The sequence below is a fragment of the Zonotrichia leucophrys genome, chromosome 8 (assembly GCF_028769735.1).
Source record: "Zonotrichia leucophrys gambelii isolate GWCS_2022_RI chromosome 8, RI_Zleu_2.0, whole genome shotgun sequence".
In the NCBI taxonomy this organism is placed as follows: domain Eukaryota; kingdom Metazoa; phylum Chordata; class Aves; order Passeriformes; family Passerellidae; genus Zonotrichia; species Zonotrichia leucophrys.
This window is the reverse complement of record NC_088178.1, coordinates 9,804,935-9,818,461: the sequence shown is the minus strand read 5'-3', so window position 1 is coordinate 9,818,461 and position 13,527 is coordinate 9,804,935.

The window sequence follows — 13,527 nt, the reverse complement described above, 5'->3', positions numbered from 1 at the left end:
ACAATAGAATCTGACTGAAGCACACAAAAGCAAGGACATTTGGAGATGACATTCACTTTCTCCTTGTTTCCTGCTATGAGGACTTCAGTTCTGTGTGTCAGGCACAGTAGACATGATGGCACCTATATACTGGGGGTTTGTGGGTTTTTCACCCTGTCCTGTGACACCTCTTCAGTGCCAAATAAGATGGACTTGTATATTAGGCACAAAGTGACACTCATCATGTTGAGGTGGAATTGCCTTCCATTTTTGAGGGTATTTTAGCCTCTACCTTTACAATGAAAGCATTTGTTCCATGATTTTAAATCCTCCCAAATTAATGAAAGAGAAAAAAACAATTACACTTTTATCCTTTGATTTTCTTTTAGGTCTTTGCCTGCTGCATTAAAGATGATTCTGTTATCCTGGATGTGGTGTGTGACTCGTATCTACTTTCTGACCAAAAAACCCCCATTGTATAACTATTTTTTGCAATATTTCCTGAAAATATATTGTTTAGATCCTGCCAGAGGCACATAAGATTTCATATGAATGCTGATTATTTTTTAGATCCTAATCATCTTATCCTTATTGAATCTTCTAGAAGTACTGAAATAGAAATTTAAAAGAATTAATTTGAAAATTAGAAGCCAGATTAGCTACAGCCAAAGAATAAATAACAAAGAACTGCGAAATAACTCTTCATTTAATTGAATGTTGAAGAAAAAAAATTATTTGCAGTCCAAATGTAGTGCCTAATATAGAACCAGAAAAAACATGGGAATCACATGGGGAACAACACAGCAGTACAGTCTGACAGATAGTGAAATCAAGTGTCTGTTCTAATCTCAGCCCTTTCAGTTCAAGAAGAAACTTTCTGACAATCCCTTGGAAGTTATCTGGTAGCTGTGTAAAGCCAGTCCCTGGGAGGCAAGAAAACCAGGGCCATGCACTGATTAGTAATTAAATGGTCCCAGCCAATTTTGCACATTTGGTAATTTTCTTTGCCAATAATTTCTCCACCTGTTGATGAGGATGATATGTGGCTACCTGGAATTTATCACCATGCTGGTGAAGCAGTTTAGCAGTGTTGGAAGTCCCACAAAATTGCAATCTGGGGGCAGAGGAAACCCTGGCTGCCTCTGTGACTTCGGATAGTTGTCCATTATATTTGCAGATTTCCAGCTGCTCTGTGTGGGAGTGACTGGACTTCTGTAGGCACACAGTTTGTGGTGATTGTGAGTGGGGCTGGCCCAGCCTCATCCCCAGTGGGTGCAGCTGTGAGCAGCAGGTGAGCAGCACTGACAGCAACGAGCCATGGAGTGCCCAGGGGCACTGAGCAGCCACCAAAGGGAACAGAGGGCACACAGGGACAGGGCACCAACAGGAGGGGATAAAAGGCTGGGACAAAGAGCAAGAAGGGCAGAGCTTGCAGCCTTATCAAGGTTTGGTGTTACTCTGTATGGGCAGAGCCTGAAGCCTTCTGGTGAGGTGTTACTCTAATTTAAATTAGAGTTAAATTTTATGGTGACACTCTGTGTATGGTGGCCATCTCAACTGTGACGTGTGCTGTGGCATATGCTGTGATAGACTTCTCATAGAGCAAAGTGCTGGGAAGAAGATTCCCTCATACACTTTAGATTTAATAGAATTTTTTTCAAAATAAGGAATTGAACTGTTGAATGGGCTGGAATTGAATGTGCCAAAACCTGCCTTGTGTAGACCCAGCTATAAGTAAGACATGAGATGCCAAGGCAGCTTGCAATGGTGGTGTGCTAATCAACCCTCTCACCCTTTGTTCAAAAGGAAGGTTGTAGAAGCTAGAATGTCCTGATTTTATTTACCCCTGCCCTGATCTCCTGGGCTAGTGAAGTTCAGGGTAGATATTCTGATGTTTCTTGCACGACTGCATTGTCTCTCAGCTTTTTCAAGATATGACTAATGAGAATTTCCCATTTTCCTCAGTGCAGAGAATTGTACATGAAGTACCATATGAATGCCAGTTATCTGTTATTACGTTCTCACACATCCTAATAAATGAAAATTTGGTTTCAACAAGTAGGGGGTCATTTCTGATGCTTTGTCCTAATCGGGGCTTTTTCTTGCTCTTAGAAGTCCTCATAGCTGAAGATGGTGTTACATCTGCTTTAATGTTTTGTTGTAATGCTTTATTTTAAGTGTTTCAGAACATGTGTGTAGTATTTACTAAAGACACATAGGATGGCACTGCACACAGTATAGACCAGACATAGTCTGCTGCTGTGGTGAAACCTCAGCATCTCTAGATTTCCTGCAGGCACACCTATTCTTTCTTGTATGTTGTTATTTTAATGGTTGGACTTTCCAGGAAACTGGACATGTTTGCTGTCAGACACCAGCTTTATTTCAGTTATTCTACTGTGTTATGCTTTCAGTTACTTAAAATGTAAGGAAATATTATATGGAGATAATGAAAACGATTAACTTTAAAACAAGATACAAACTTTTTTTCACATATTTGATTTTATTTTGGCAGTTTACTTGGATTTCAAAGGTTAGTGTATTTTTTTTGCATTAATTACTTTGCTTTAGAACATGATGTTTTATTTCTTGATGTTAGAGTCCTTCTATTTATTTACACGTATAAAATGGATAATTGTTTAAATACAATCTTTGCTCACAAAGATAACATTTTCATGACATGAGGGCAGAAATAAGAAAAGAGAATAATCTGAATTGCGCACTGTATGCAAGCAGAGCAGATATTTTATTCAGTTCAAGCTTTAACACTTGTATTTTTTTAATCTCTTGTATTTTAGGGAGATTGTACTATTGTTCTGCTAGAAGAAGCTTGTAGCTTCTTGAACTGGGTGAAATAAAATATTTAAGTATATTTGAAAAGAGAAGTAGAGTCAGAAGAGCCAGGGCCTTCTGACCACTGAGTTCTTCTGAAGTAGAAGGTACATTATGAAGAAACTTCTTCTTGAAATGTTCTTAAGATTATTATTTAAAATAAGCTGAAGGCATATTTAAAAAAAAAAGTTTTGTTTTGGGTTCACAAGAAACAATGTGCTATTACGCTATATTTAACAATAATTTGTATATCATTATTCCAGCCCTTAGTGCTTGTAATTTGGAAAACCAGCAATTTTTTGAGAATTTAGAACTCAGAAGTTTTAAATTTTATGTTCTAATCCTTTCTTTCCCCCTTGCCCCCATGATATTATTTAAATGAAGAAAGGCAGTTAAAAACATCCTTGGTTTTGTTGTCAGTTAAATATCAGAGTAATTTATTATACTCTAACTAGAAGCAATGAATAAACTCAAAGGTCTTTCCAACAGTAAGAGATTCTATGGTTCCATGAAAAAAATCCAACTTTTGTCAGAGACTTCTTATTTTATTATCTTGGAAATGACTGAGATTATTTTCTTTGGAAATGGCAGCTAAAGAATACATAAATTTATATCACTTTTACTTAGTTTCAATACAGAAAATGAAGAGATTGAAAGAGTAGCTTAAGTTACTCTTACCCTCTGAAGCTATATAAGCTTGGAAGTTAAGAAAGACATAGGAAAAAAATGTTGTTTGCAAAGATATTTCACTGTTCCATATGTGCTCAGAGATAGGCTTTTGTAGACATTCAGTGGGTATTCATTTCTGTTATGCATGTTTTATTTATTTTACTTTTTAATGTAGAACCATAAACAAATTTAGCAGTAACTATTTAGGGATGTTATATGTCCCTAAAATGGGATGTGTTTGAAATCTGGGACAGGCATGTGTTGTGTTGAGAACAGTAAATTTCTTGTAAAAATCTACCTATTAGGGCATTTTCTCCTCCTGAGGTGCATATCTAGTTTTCATGAATGTTAATGAGGTTTATAGAACTGCAAAGGGAAATATGCACCAGACTATATGTCGTATATATGATATTAACATCCCATAGGGCTTTTGTATTCTCCTTCATGTGCAATGGAACCCAGAGATGCACAAAAGGCCAGCTTTAGTCTGATACTTTGTTTGTTGTATTTGGCAAAATTGCTTTTGAGTGTAATTAGCTCCTGACAAACCTGTTCCTGTCCCATTTTGGCAGCAGTCTGGATATTTATTGATACACGTACATGTGAGCAAATTTAGTTGCCTAAATATGAATTGACAGCTGAAAGAAAGCTTTGGCTTTCCCATGGTTTATGCTGGGTTAAAGGGGGATTAGTAGTTACTTTAGCTGTTGAAATTTCACTTTTTGTATTCCCATGACTTTAGCCTTGTTTTGCTTGAATACTAAAATTATCTTCAGAATATTAATCCAGTGCCTTTGATCCTTTATTCAGTAGCCACAGCTCAAACAGTTCTGCTTGAATTTAAGATCTATTCCAAAATGTGAAGGAAGCATTTTACCTGTGGATAATGAAATCTGACAGTACCTGAGCTGCAGGAGGAGATGAAATCACTATCTATAGAAAATAATATTTTTTCTACATATTCAGGTTAAATGTGTGCACATCCTGGTAGCTGAAACATCTGTTTCTGCCTTGTTGTTCCTCATGGCTGCTTCTCAATTGGATTTCCTCAAGCAGGTCCAAAGCTTGTCACCTTAGCCAGGGTCTGTTAACTATCACCACTGGCCCCACATTAAGTAGGAGGTTCAGGGCTAAGCTAATAACTCTCCTGCCTTTCTGACTGATCACACTGATTCTCCCTGTGGCTACTTATCATGCTGTGCTCCTATGGGAGGGTTATCTTCTTTGTCTCTTCTTCAACTGGGAATTATTTTTGTTTTCTTCATTCCTAAGTCTTCAGGTGCTAATTCTGAAAGCCTTGTCACTTTCTGAAGCAGCTGTTTGATTTCAATCCATTGCTTCTCCCTTATCAGCTTCATGCTCTCACGTATATAAATTTTGCTGCTTTCCTTTTCTCTGGCTGTAAATGTAGCTGCTAATTTTTAAAGCAGAAGTTGTAACTAGACACGAGGCAGAACGGGTGCAATAGGAACATGAACCTAATGCTGGTTTGTGTGAACCTTGAATCGGTTTGGTGTCATCACAGGTGAAGTGATTTTCCTGATTTTTCCTTTAGTGTACAGTGCTGTGTTACACTTTAACATGTCCTGTGTAGCTCATTAGGCTGTACCTCCCATGAGCTTTGTGAGAGAGCTCAGGAGAACTGAGTGAGAGAGAGGAACCCATGGAACTGCTGATTTCTGGTCACTGGCTGCCTTGGTGCCTCACACAAAGCGGTACCCAAGTCTGTGAAATTGTTTCAGCTGGCTTTAAGGGGCATTGAGTAAGGCCCAGAATGACTACCAGAGTATTCAGTTGAGGCTTTTTGCTTGTTGAGAATTTGAAAAAAGATGGTGGTAGTACAGGCAAATCCATGTGTCTTCCCTGGAAATCCTTCTGTGGAATTATAGAGCTTGTTGTTGTATGTTTGGAAAGGAAAAATAAGCCAAAAAGAAAGAACTTTAATCAGATTTGGATAGTGTATCAACACTTGGAGAACATATGCAGTTAAAACTAAGTTTATTTAATTCTCACATTGGGATCTGGTGTGTTGGTTTGGCTTTTAGATTCTCCCTGTCTTGGGTATGATGCTTTATGTCACCTGTATTAACTGTTATAAAACACTTGATAAATGGAAAAGATACTGGTGTAAAGTGTTTGACAGAATTTGTGTTTCAGGGAAAACTGAAATTGTGTGGAGAGAAAAAGAGCCAAAGAGAAAAAATATTGTTGTCTCTCCTGTATTTAGGTCTGGAATAAAAGCTTCCTGGGTCATGAATAATACTGTGGAGAAGTGAAATGTTTTGTTTTACTGAGTGAAACTAGTCTGTCATCCAGTTCAGCTTGGGTTTTTGTGTGCATGTGAAGAGATCAACACAAGGACAGCCCTGTGTCTTGTGAAAGGTAGCTCTTCAAATTGAAAACAAGGGTGAACGTTGCATAACTCTCACACACTTGTGTTTCTCACCTTTTATTTTACTGTACTATGGTTAGCTTGGGATTAGCCAGATCAGTCACAAAACTTGGTATAAGCAGGGACATGAAAATATAGCTCCTCAATGAACAGCTAGTTTTTCATCCCAACAGGGTCTGCTAGCTTTCGCTTTATCATGCCAGTAATTGTGAAGGCTGAACTGAGTTATTAGGCACTCGTGAAAAATTTTAATTATTTAAAATAAGATTTCTCCAAATCTATTAAGCAGCAGTATTTTCAGTCCATGATGTAGTACTGCAAACTCTTAGATATCTTTTAAAGGTAATGAAATGAGGGAAAATGGGCAATGGCAACAGATGAGAAATGGAATTTGAACTGAGATGCAGCCTAAATAGGAGTGATCCCCAAATTGTTCATGAGATAAGTCTTACAAGGTTGCATAACATATGTCAGAAATAGCTGTAAGTGAACACAAGAGAACAGCAAAGACAAAGAATGTTGGAGACTGAAATGTGAAGAAAATAATGGCAGAATTCATAAGGAGGGCTGACTGGGAAAAGATTACAGGAAGAGGTAGGGATGTCTGGAAACATGACAACATAGATAAAAAACCAGAGGGCAATTGAGCACCCAAACCTCTGTGATTGTGCGTTCCAGACAGACATGGCACAGTAGGACAAGAGAATAAGGATTGCCATCCCAGAAGTTCTCTTGCTGATTAATAAACTCTTTCAAAATTTCTTCCTTCAATTTCTTGCTCAGCTATGGGTAGTAATTTCATTGTTTCTTACTGCCCTTTAGTCATAGTGTCCTTCTGGATCTCATATTTTCTGACCCACCCTCTTCTTTCCATTTCTTATTTATTTATTTATTTATAAATATAAAACATTACTAGCCAAGCTCTGACTATAACTTACTCTAAGTCTCATTCCTAGCTGATTAAATTAGGACAGTGATCTACATGGTCAGCTCAGCTGAGCAATGCTAGACAGGAGATTTATTATTTCAATCACTAAAACTTGCTGGGGAGTTTAGTGCACCTCCCACCCAATGTAATGGCCACATTTTGGTTTAAGTTGTGTGTGGTTTATTCTCTACAGAAAGTCTAAACTAGGCCACTTGAACAAAATTATGAAACTGAGAAGCCTGTATCTCTTGCATTTTTTAGAATCTGCAATATAAAAATAAATTTAATAGGAATAGATAGAGCATTACAAATACTAATGAAAAGTAAACAAAAATAATATTTGTCTTTCTGTGATAGTAGTCTGCATAGTCACTTAAGCACATAGAATACTAAAAAATATTGCTCAGAATGAAATACTGCTTTCTAAAACATGCTTTAATTAATTCTGCAAATATCAAAAATATTACTCTGACCATGTAGAGGAAAGCAAAGAAGGGAATAAAGAGAGGGAAAAGATGCCAGAAAAGTTATTAATAGATCTGTAATGATCGGAAGTTTATTCTAGGGTTGAGGTAAAACTTAATGGTTCATAAATAGCAAATTCATTATGTTTTTAATACTCAGGTTATATTAACACTATATAACATCTTTATGGTACCATTAGTACCACTTAGTCTTAAACTAAGTTTGGGAATAAACATTTCCAAATTTTTTTTTTCATGGAACAATTGGCCAAATAAATTATTTTTACAATAAATATTACCTGATTAGTGCATGGCTCCTTCAATCATAAATGGACTTATAAATGTTTTATGCCAACTCTTGCACGGTATTCTTAAATGTTAACAAATAAATTTATTTTAAAGGCCATATCAAGGTGAAAACACCAGGGCCTTAGGCAGCAGGACAATACATCACAGAGCCATTTCTCATTCAGTTACAGTAATGGCAAAGGATATGTTAAGACATAAAATGTGATATGGTTTGTTAAATATTCATTTATAATTTGCATTCATTATTAAATCATGTGTTAGAGCTAATCTTTAATCTCAAAAATACATAATGTGTCATGAAGTCTATTTGAAAGCATAACAATAAATATTTTATGCTTTTTATGTTGCTTTTTAAAGGTTGACTAGAATACACCCAAATGCTTGTCATTAATGTAATTTAATTATTCCAAGGAGATTTGGTCTGTACTGAGGTGGATTTCAATAATTTATTTGAACCTTTAGGTCAATATAAAATAAATACCTGTTTGGGAGATGGGCTGTTGTATGATTAATGACAGCTGAGCTCCCCAGCCCTCCATACAAGGCTGTGGCTCATTGTCTGCAGCCTTGCGGTGCAATGCGGAGGCTCCAAGAGCTCGATTTTCCCGAGGTCCCGAGCAGTTTGCTTGGTGATTGCAGTGCAGCTGCTTCACTGCTGGGGACTGCTGGAGATCTCCTTTAGATAACGCAATAGCTTAAACACTTGTACTGCTGGGAGCTGCACTGCCTACAATGTCCTATTTCTAAAGATCCACGGATCTGCTGTTCCATTTCCAGTTCACACCCTGCCTGTATGAGAGGGGTGAGGGTGACGGAGATGTGATTTGTGTTGTAGGAGACTGGGAGCTACTCAACGAACCATGTAAAAACAGTTCATTAAAATGTTGATGCGCTTGGCTGCTTAATGCAAAGAGAGCTTTATTGCTGTCTTATAAAACCTTAGTAACTTCAGGCTGGAGTCAGATCAATGCATCCATAGTAATTCAGACAAATACCCAGTTTAGGTTAAGAATCACCAAAAAATTGGCCAGAAGTAATAATCTTATTTCCAAACTAAAACCCACTAGCATATTTATTGTGTACAACTGCAGAACAGCCATACTTAGTAAAAGATTTTTGGACAGATCTTGTGTCAAGATTCCTCTGGATCTTTTCAACCCTTACGTGACTGTTAGGTGGTATCTGAGCTGTTTGGGCATTTGCTAATTAGCAGCACTTGTGCCAAGGCTCCAGGAATACTTGGGATGTTTTTAAGGTATGTACTGTGTGTGCCTTATATATGGCCCTGGAAGAATTCTGGTTATCCTACTTTTGGAGACTACTACAAAGAAAAAAGTTAAGGCTCTAATTATACTTCTCATTTAAATGTTGACTTGACACATGAGTAAGTGCTTATTTGAAAATAACTACATCAGTGAAATGGCCTTGTTTTTAATTTGTCCTGAACAAAGTGTGATTGCTCTAATTAGATGCTATGGGATTAACATTAGCAAAAGTAAATCCACAGTCAAATGAAGTTTCCTGGTTCCTGTCAGAGGCAGTGGCAGAGAAAACTAAAGTTGTTCATACCAGCTTAGCAGGCAATGAGCAAAGACTCTGCAAGGAGAATGTGCCATCCTGGAGATTGTCCAAAAGCAGAGGAGCTGGCCTGCACAGGAACCTGCAGGAGAGTGGGTGGAGCTGTCTCAGAAGCCGCGCTGGGCTGCCTAAAAACTCACAATGAATTGGGTGGTGATTAATTAATTTCATTACTTTTAATGAAACAAACTTCCCTCCCTGAAAAGCAGTGCCCTCATTGAACAGTAGGGAATCTTCTCTTACTACTCACATTCTTCTGAGAACTGCTAAGAGAGGAAAGGAGTCTCTTTAAAAGATGCATAGTCAGAGCAAACCCCTGACTCCTAATCAGCCACATCCTCTCCCTATCTTTCTGGAGAATATGGACCATCAATTTCCCCATAAGATGAAGGGGAGGCAAAGCAATAGTTTAGCATCCTATGCATTATCTCTCTTTTTATGATTACAAATAGAGCACTTATGTTCACTGACCCATATCTCATACCAGACATCAGTAGCCAGGTCCAGATTTAGGTTATTGTTCCAGCATGGGATTAGGCCATGTGATCAGAATCAAATTTATCTAATATGATCACTTGATTGTGGCCTTTCTTACTGGGGCTGTATGTATGCACAGCTGAAACTTGAAGACATAAAGCAAATGCTCTTAAGGCCCAAAAGAGCAGTTGTCAGTGTTTTCACAAAGAGCTTCAGAAAGGTTGAGGAGACACTCTCTATTGGGTTAATTAAGCTGTCCTTTTGCTTGCAAGTTTAAAAGGGAAAAGTGAGTTTGCTCCCCATGTGGCTTTCCAAGTTTAAAAGGGAAAAGTGAGTTTGCTCCCCATGTGGCTTTCCCAAACTCTTTCAGCTGTAGCTCTAAGCTTAAATGACCCTCAGTCCTGCAGCATATCAACTTGATGTATGTAATTGATTGCTAAACATTTTTTGCAGCCTGTTAAATGGTAAGGCTAAAAAAAAGTAATATGTGAATGTTGATTAAAGTGCTTTTGTAGAGAGGGGTCAGAGATATTAGCAAGTTTAAAAGCAAGTGTGAGCTCTGCTGTGGTATGGTACTTCTAACCTGCACGCTTTATTTCGCATAATTGATCCCACATGTTTACTCTAAGGGCATTTTTGTCAGGTTTCAAATGCAAATATTAGAATGCATTTAGAGTAGGGTGTGCTTCAGTAAGGACACTATGCAGAATGCTCAGCAATGTAGATTGTTGGTATTATAATGGCAATGATTATAAAAGGAATAATTACAGTAGCTTGTAATTGTGTGGTGAGGTAAGAGGAAAAAATATCAAGGTGTAAAACCTCAGAGTAATAGTAAATCTGAAATGGATGAAGACATTAAAATTATAATTCTCAGCAATTTTGTTTTCATTATAATTTAGGGTTTTTTAAAAAATAACTGACATAAAACACAATGTGTTTTTCAGGGGTTTGTGATAACTGGGTAAAAAATAGAATCTGTCACAAAATCTTTGTAGCTTCTTTTATTGAGAAAGGTATGATGCTGTTACACAAACAGACTGGAAAATATTCTGGTTGTACCTCCAGGAGGTTTTTGCAATGATTGGGTATCTGCAACTGAACAAATGGTTTATAAATTTGTTAAAAGGCAAAGAATAACTCCCCAGTCCTTGTCTGGGAAACAATGCCTTAAAAAGTTTAAAAAGCACAAGTTTTAAATTACAATATGATTTTCTATATTTTTTTTCTTTGAATTATTAGCATTGTTAAAGAAAATGTGGAACTTGCTAGTGTTGCCCAGCCAAGTTAATTATCAATGAAATTCACAGGATTAGAAGAAAAGTTTGGTCATTACTATTTCTCTCTAGCTATGCCCGTTAATGCTAGTCACAAAAACACATTTACTATGAGTTGTACACAGACACATCTGACTGAATATAAACTCAGAGCTTTGTGTATATATTGTTGAGGAACTAATGCATAAAAGCAAATTCTAGTTTGCACTGATCAGAGCAGGATTTGAAATATTCATTTGGGGGTGCAAATTTCAGTGTTTGTTGTACAGAACTTCTTGACTGTCCCCTTCCTTTCCATAGCATGGTTTGTCTAAAAATTCCTAAAAATACTAAATGTAGACGCTTTATTATATTGAATACTTTAAAAATAGATTGAAACATAATTTGTTCTCTGGAATGTGGTAGTTCAACAGTTATTTTTCAAAAAGATGTTCTATATTTGTATCTATGCTATTGGAAATTGCACAGAATATTTGTCTGGATGGTAAAGAGTAGCAGGGGTTTGCTATAATTAAGTCATAACATTATTTTAATTGGTAATAACATCTGCAAATTATACGTACCTCTTAAAAGAATGAGACTCAGCTGAAGTGATTTATTTTAAAAATTGCTCAAGAAGTTATATTTCACTTCTGAGATTTTAGATTAATTTATTTTTCATGTAATATAAAACTATAAATGTTAGTAAGATGACCCTAATATTATTTCAGCTTCCCCATTTACCCATAATTAGAAACAATGTTCTTAATGTTGTAAGTTTTATTTTGATATGCTTAATGATAAGACAAAATGGGATTTATAAAAACAAACTCCAGTCTTTATTTGGGTGCTGCTTCTAAAAGGTTTTGAGTCTGTTAAACTTTTTAGCTGCATAGGGCAGTATAAATTACCTAAAATGAACAGAGACTCAAAACCAGACAAAAGCTACTCACAAGAAATACTCACAAGAAATCTACAAGAAATTGTAGGGGTAAAATGACTGGGAAAGTGACAAGAGGAAATGAGAAAGGAGTATTTCTCTTAACATGGTATGATTTTTTTTTTTTTTTAATTTTGCAGAAGATTATCAGTAAGACTTTTTTTTTACTGCACAGTATTTGTTTATACATAATTATCTATGTGCCTGACATTAACTTGAAAGCTTTGTAACCCAGACAATATATTTCTGGAATAAGTTTCATTTAAGACAGCAGAACAACAGTGAAGTTAGAAACATGTTTGTGTCTTTTTTTTCATGACTAGCCCATGTCTATTCTCTATGAAATTGATGTCAAAAAAGTATTATATATTTTCAGTGGGAAATAGAAGGCTGCCCTCTACTATCCTTGTCAGGACGTCGTATCCCTTTAATCATACTTTTCATTTCAGTACATTGAAATTTCCGTTACCAAGGACAACATCATAAATAAAAGTGTTTGTGAAATTTTTACCTGCAGCTTCCTAACTTTGTGCATTAAGCATGAGACTAGCAGAGAGGTGGTCAAATGTGAAAATTTATAATCATTTATTACGTACGGCTGAAGCGAGAAGGGAATAAAAGCGTGAAGGCATACATCTATAAACTGGAGCAGAAAAGCTTAAATGAAAAGTAAAGTGAATTTCTGTGTCTTGTCATAAAGTAATGAGAAGCTAGAGCTTTATTCATAGCAACCCAAGATGCATTTACTCTCAATCTAGCTTTAGCAGTAAATGCTTCCCTGATGTATTGCTTCGGACTTACAAAGAAATATTTGTGCTCTACATAATAGTATAGTTAGGAGAATTACTGCATGGCTGAGGAGATTCTATAAAGGTTTATAGCTGGTGCTGTTACTGTAATTTAATCACAATGTAGCTAATGTAGTACTTTAATATCACACGTTACTTTTTTATTTACCATTTATTAGTAGCTGACAGTCAATCATCACCACATCATAAACAAATCACGCAGGATTCTGGAGGAACCCTGAAGTTCCAGAACAGATGCACTGTAGCTCTTACATGTGCTCCATAGCAAACTAGCCATCAAATTATTTTTTTAATGGAGTAATCATGTAAGTCAGAGTTCTTGTTTTCATTCAGTTTTCAGCCAAAGAAAATGTTTTTTGCCGTGAATTCAAATAGCGTTGCATATTGTGATATGTGTTGGAGTTGGCACTCCTCTGCAAGGAATACAGGAGAATGTCTTTAAAAACATGAATATTCAGGTAAAAGGCACCATGTACATACTGAAGAATGCATTTATACAGACTAAGAATTGTGCTCTCTTGCTTTCAGCCACCTTTTTGTTAGGTTTGCTCTGTTAGATTTGTGAATGGAGAAAGTAAATGCAGCAGAGTCCACCAAGAGCTCTTGAGGCACTGAAATCACAAAAAAATATGTTGCAATAAGAAGGATTTTTTATCTTAAGAGTAGTAATTTTATTACCCTTCTTAGAGGCATGGTAGGATCAATTTATCTCAGGTTTGATTTCATGATCAGGTTTTAGTACAGAATCACAGCATTTCTCTGAAGTCACTTATGTTAGCAAAATAAAATGCTGATTGGAAGTCCAGCCCCTTTGGGCTGAAACCTGTGCTTCTCTCAAGATCCTAAAGATCTTTTAATTGCAAACAAAATCTTTGTTTTCCAGTCCTCTCCAGC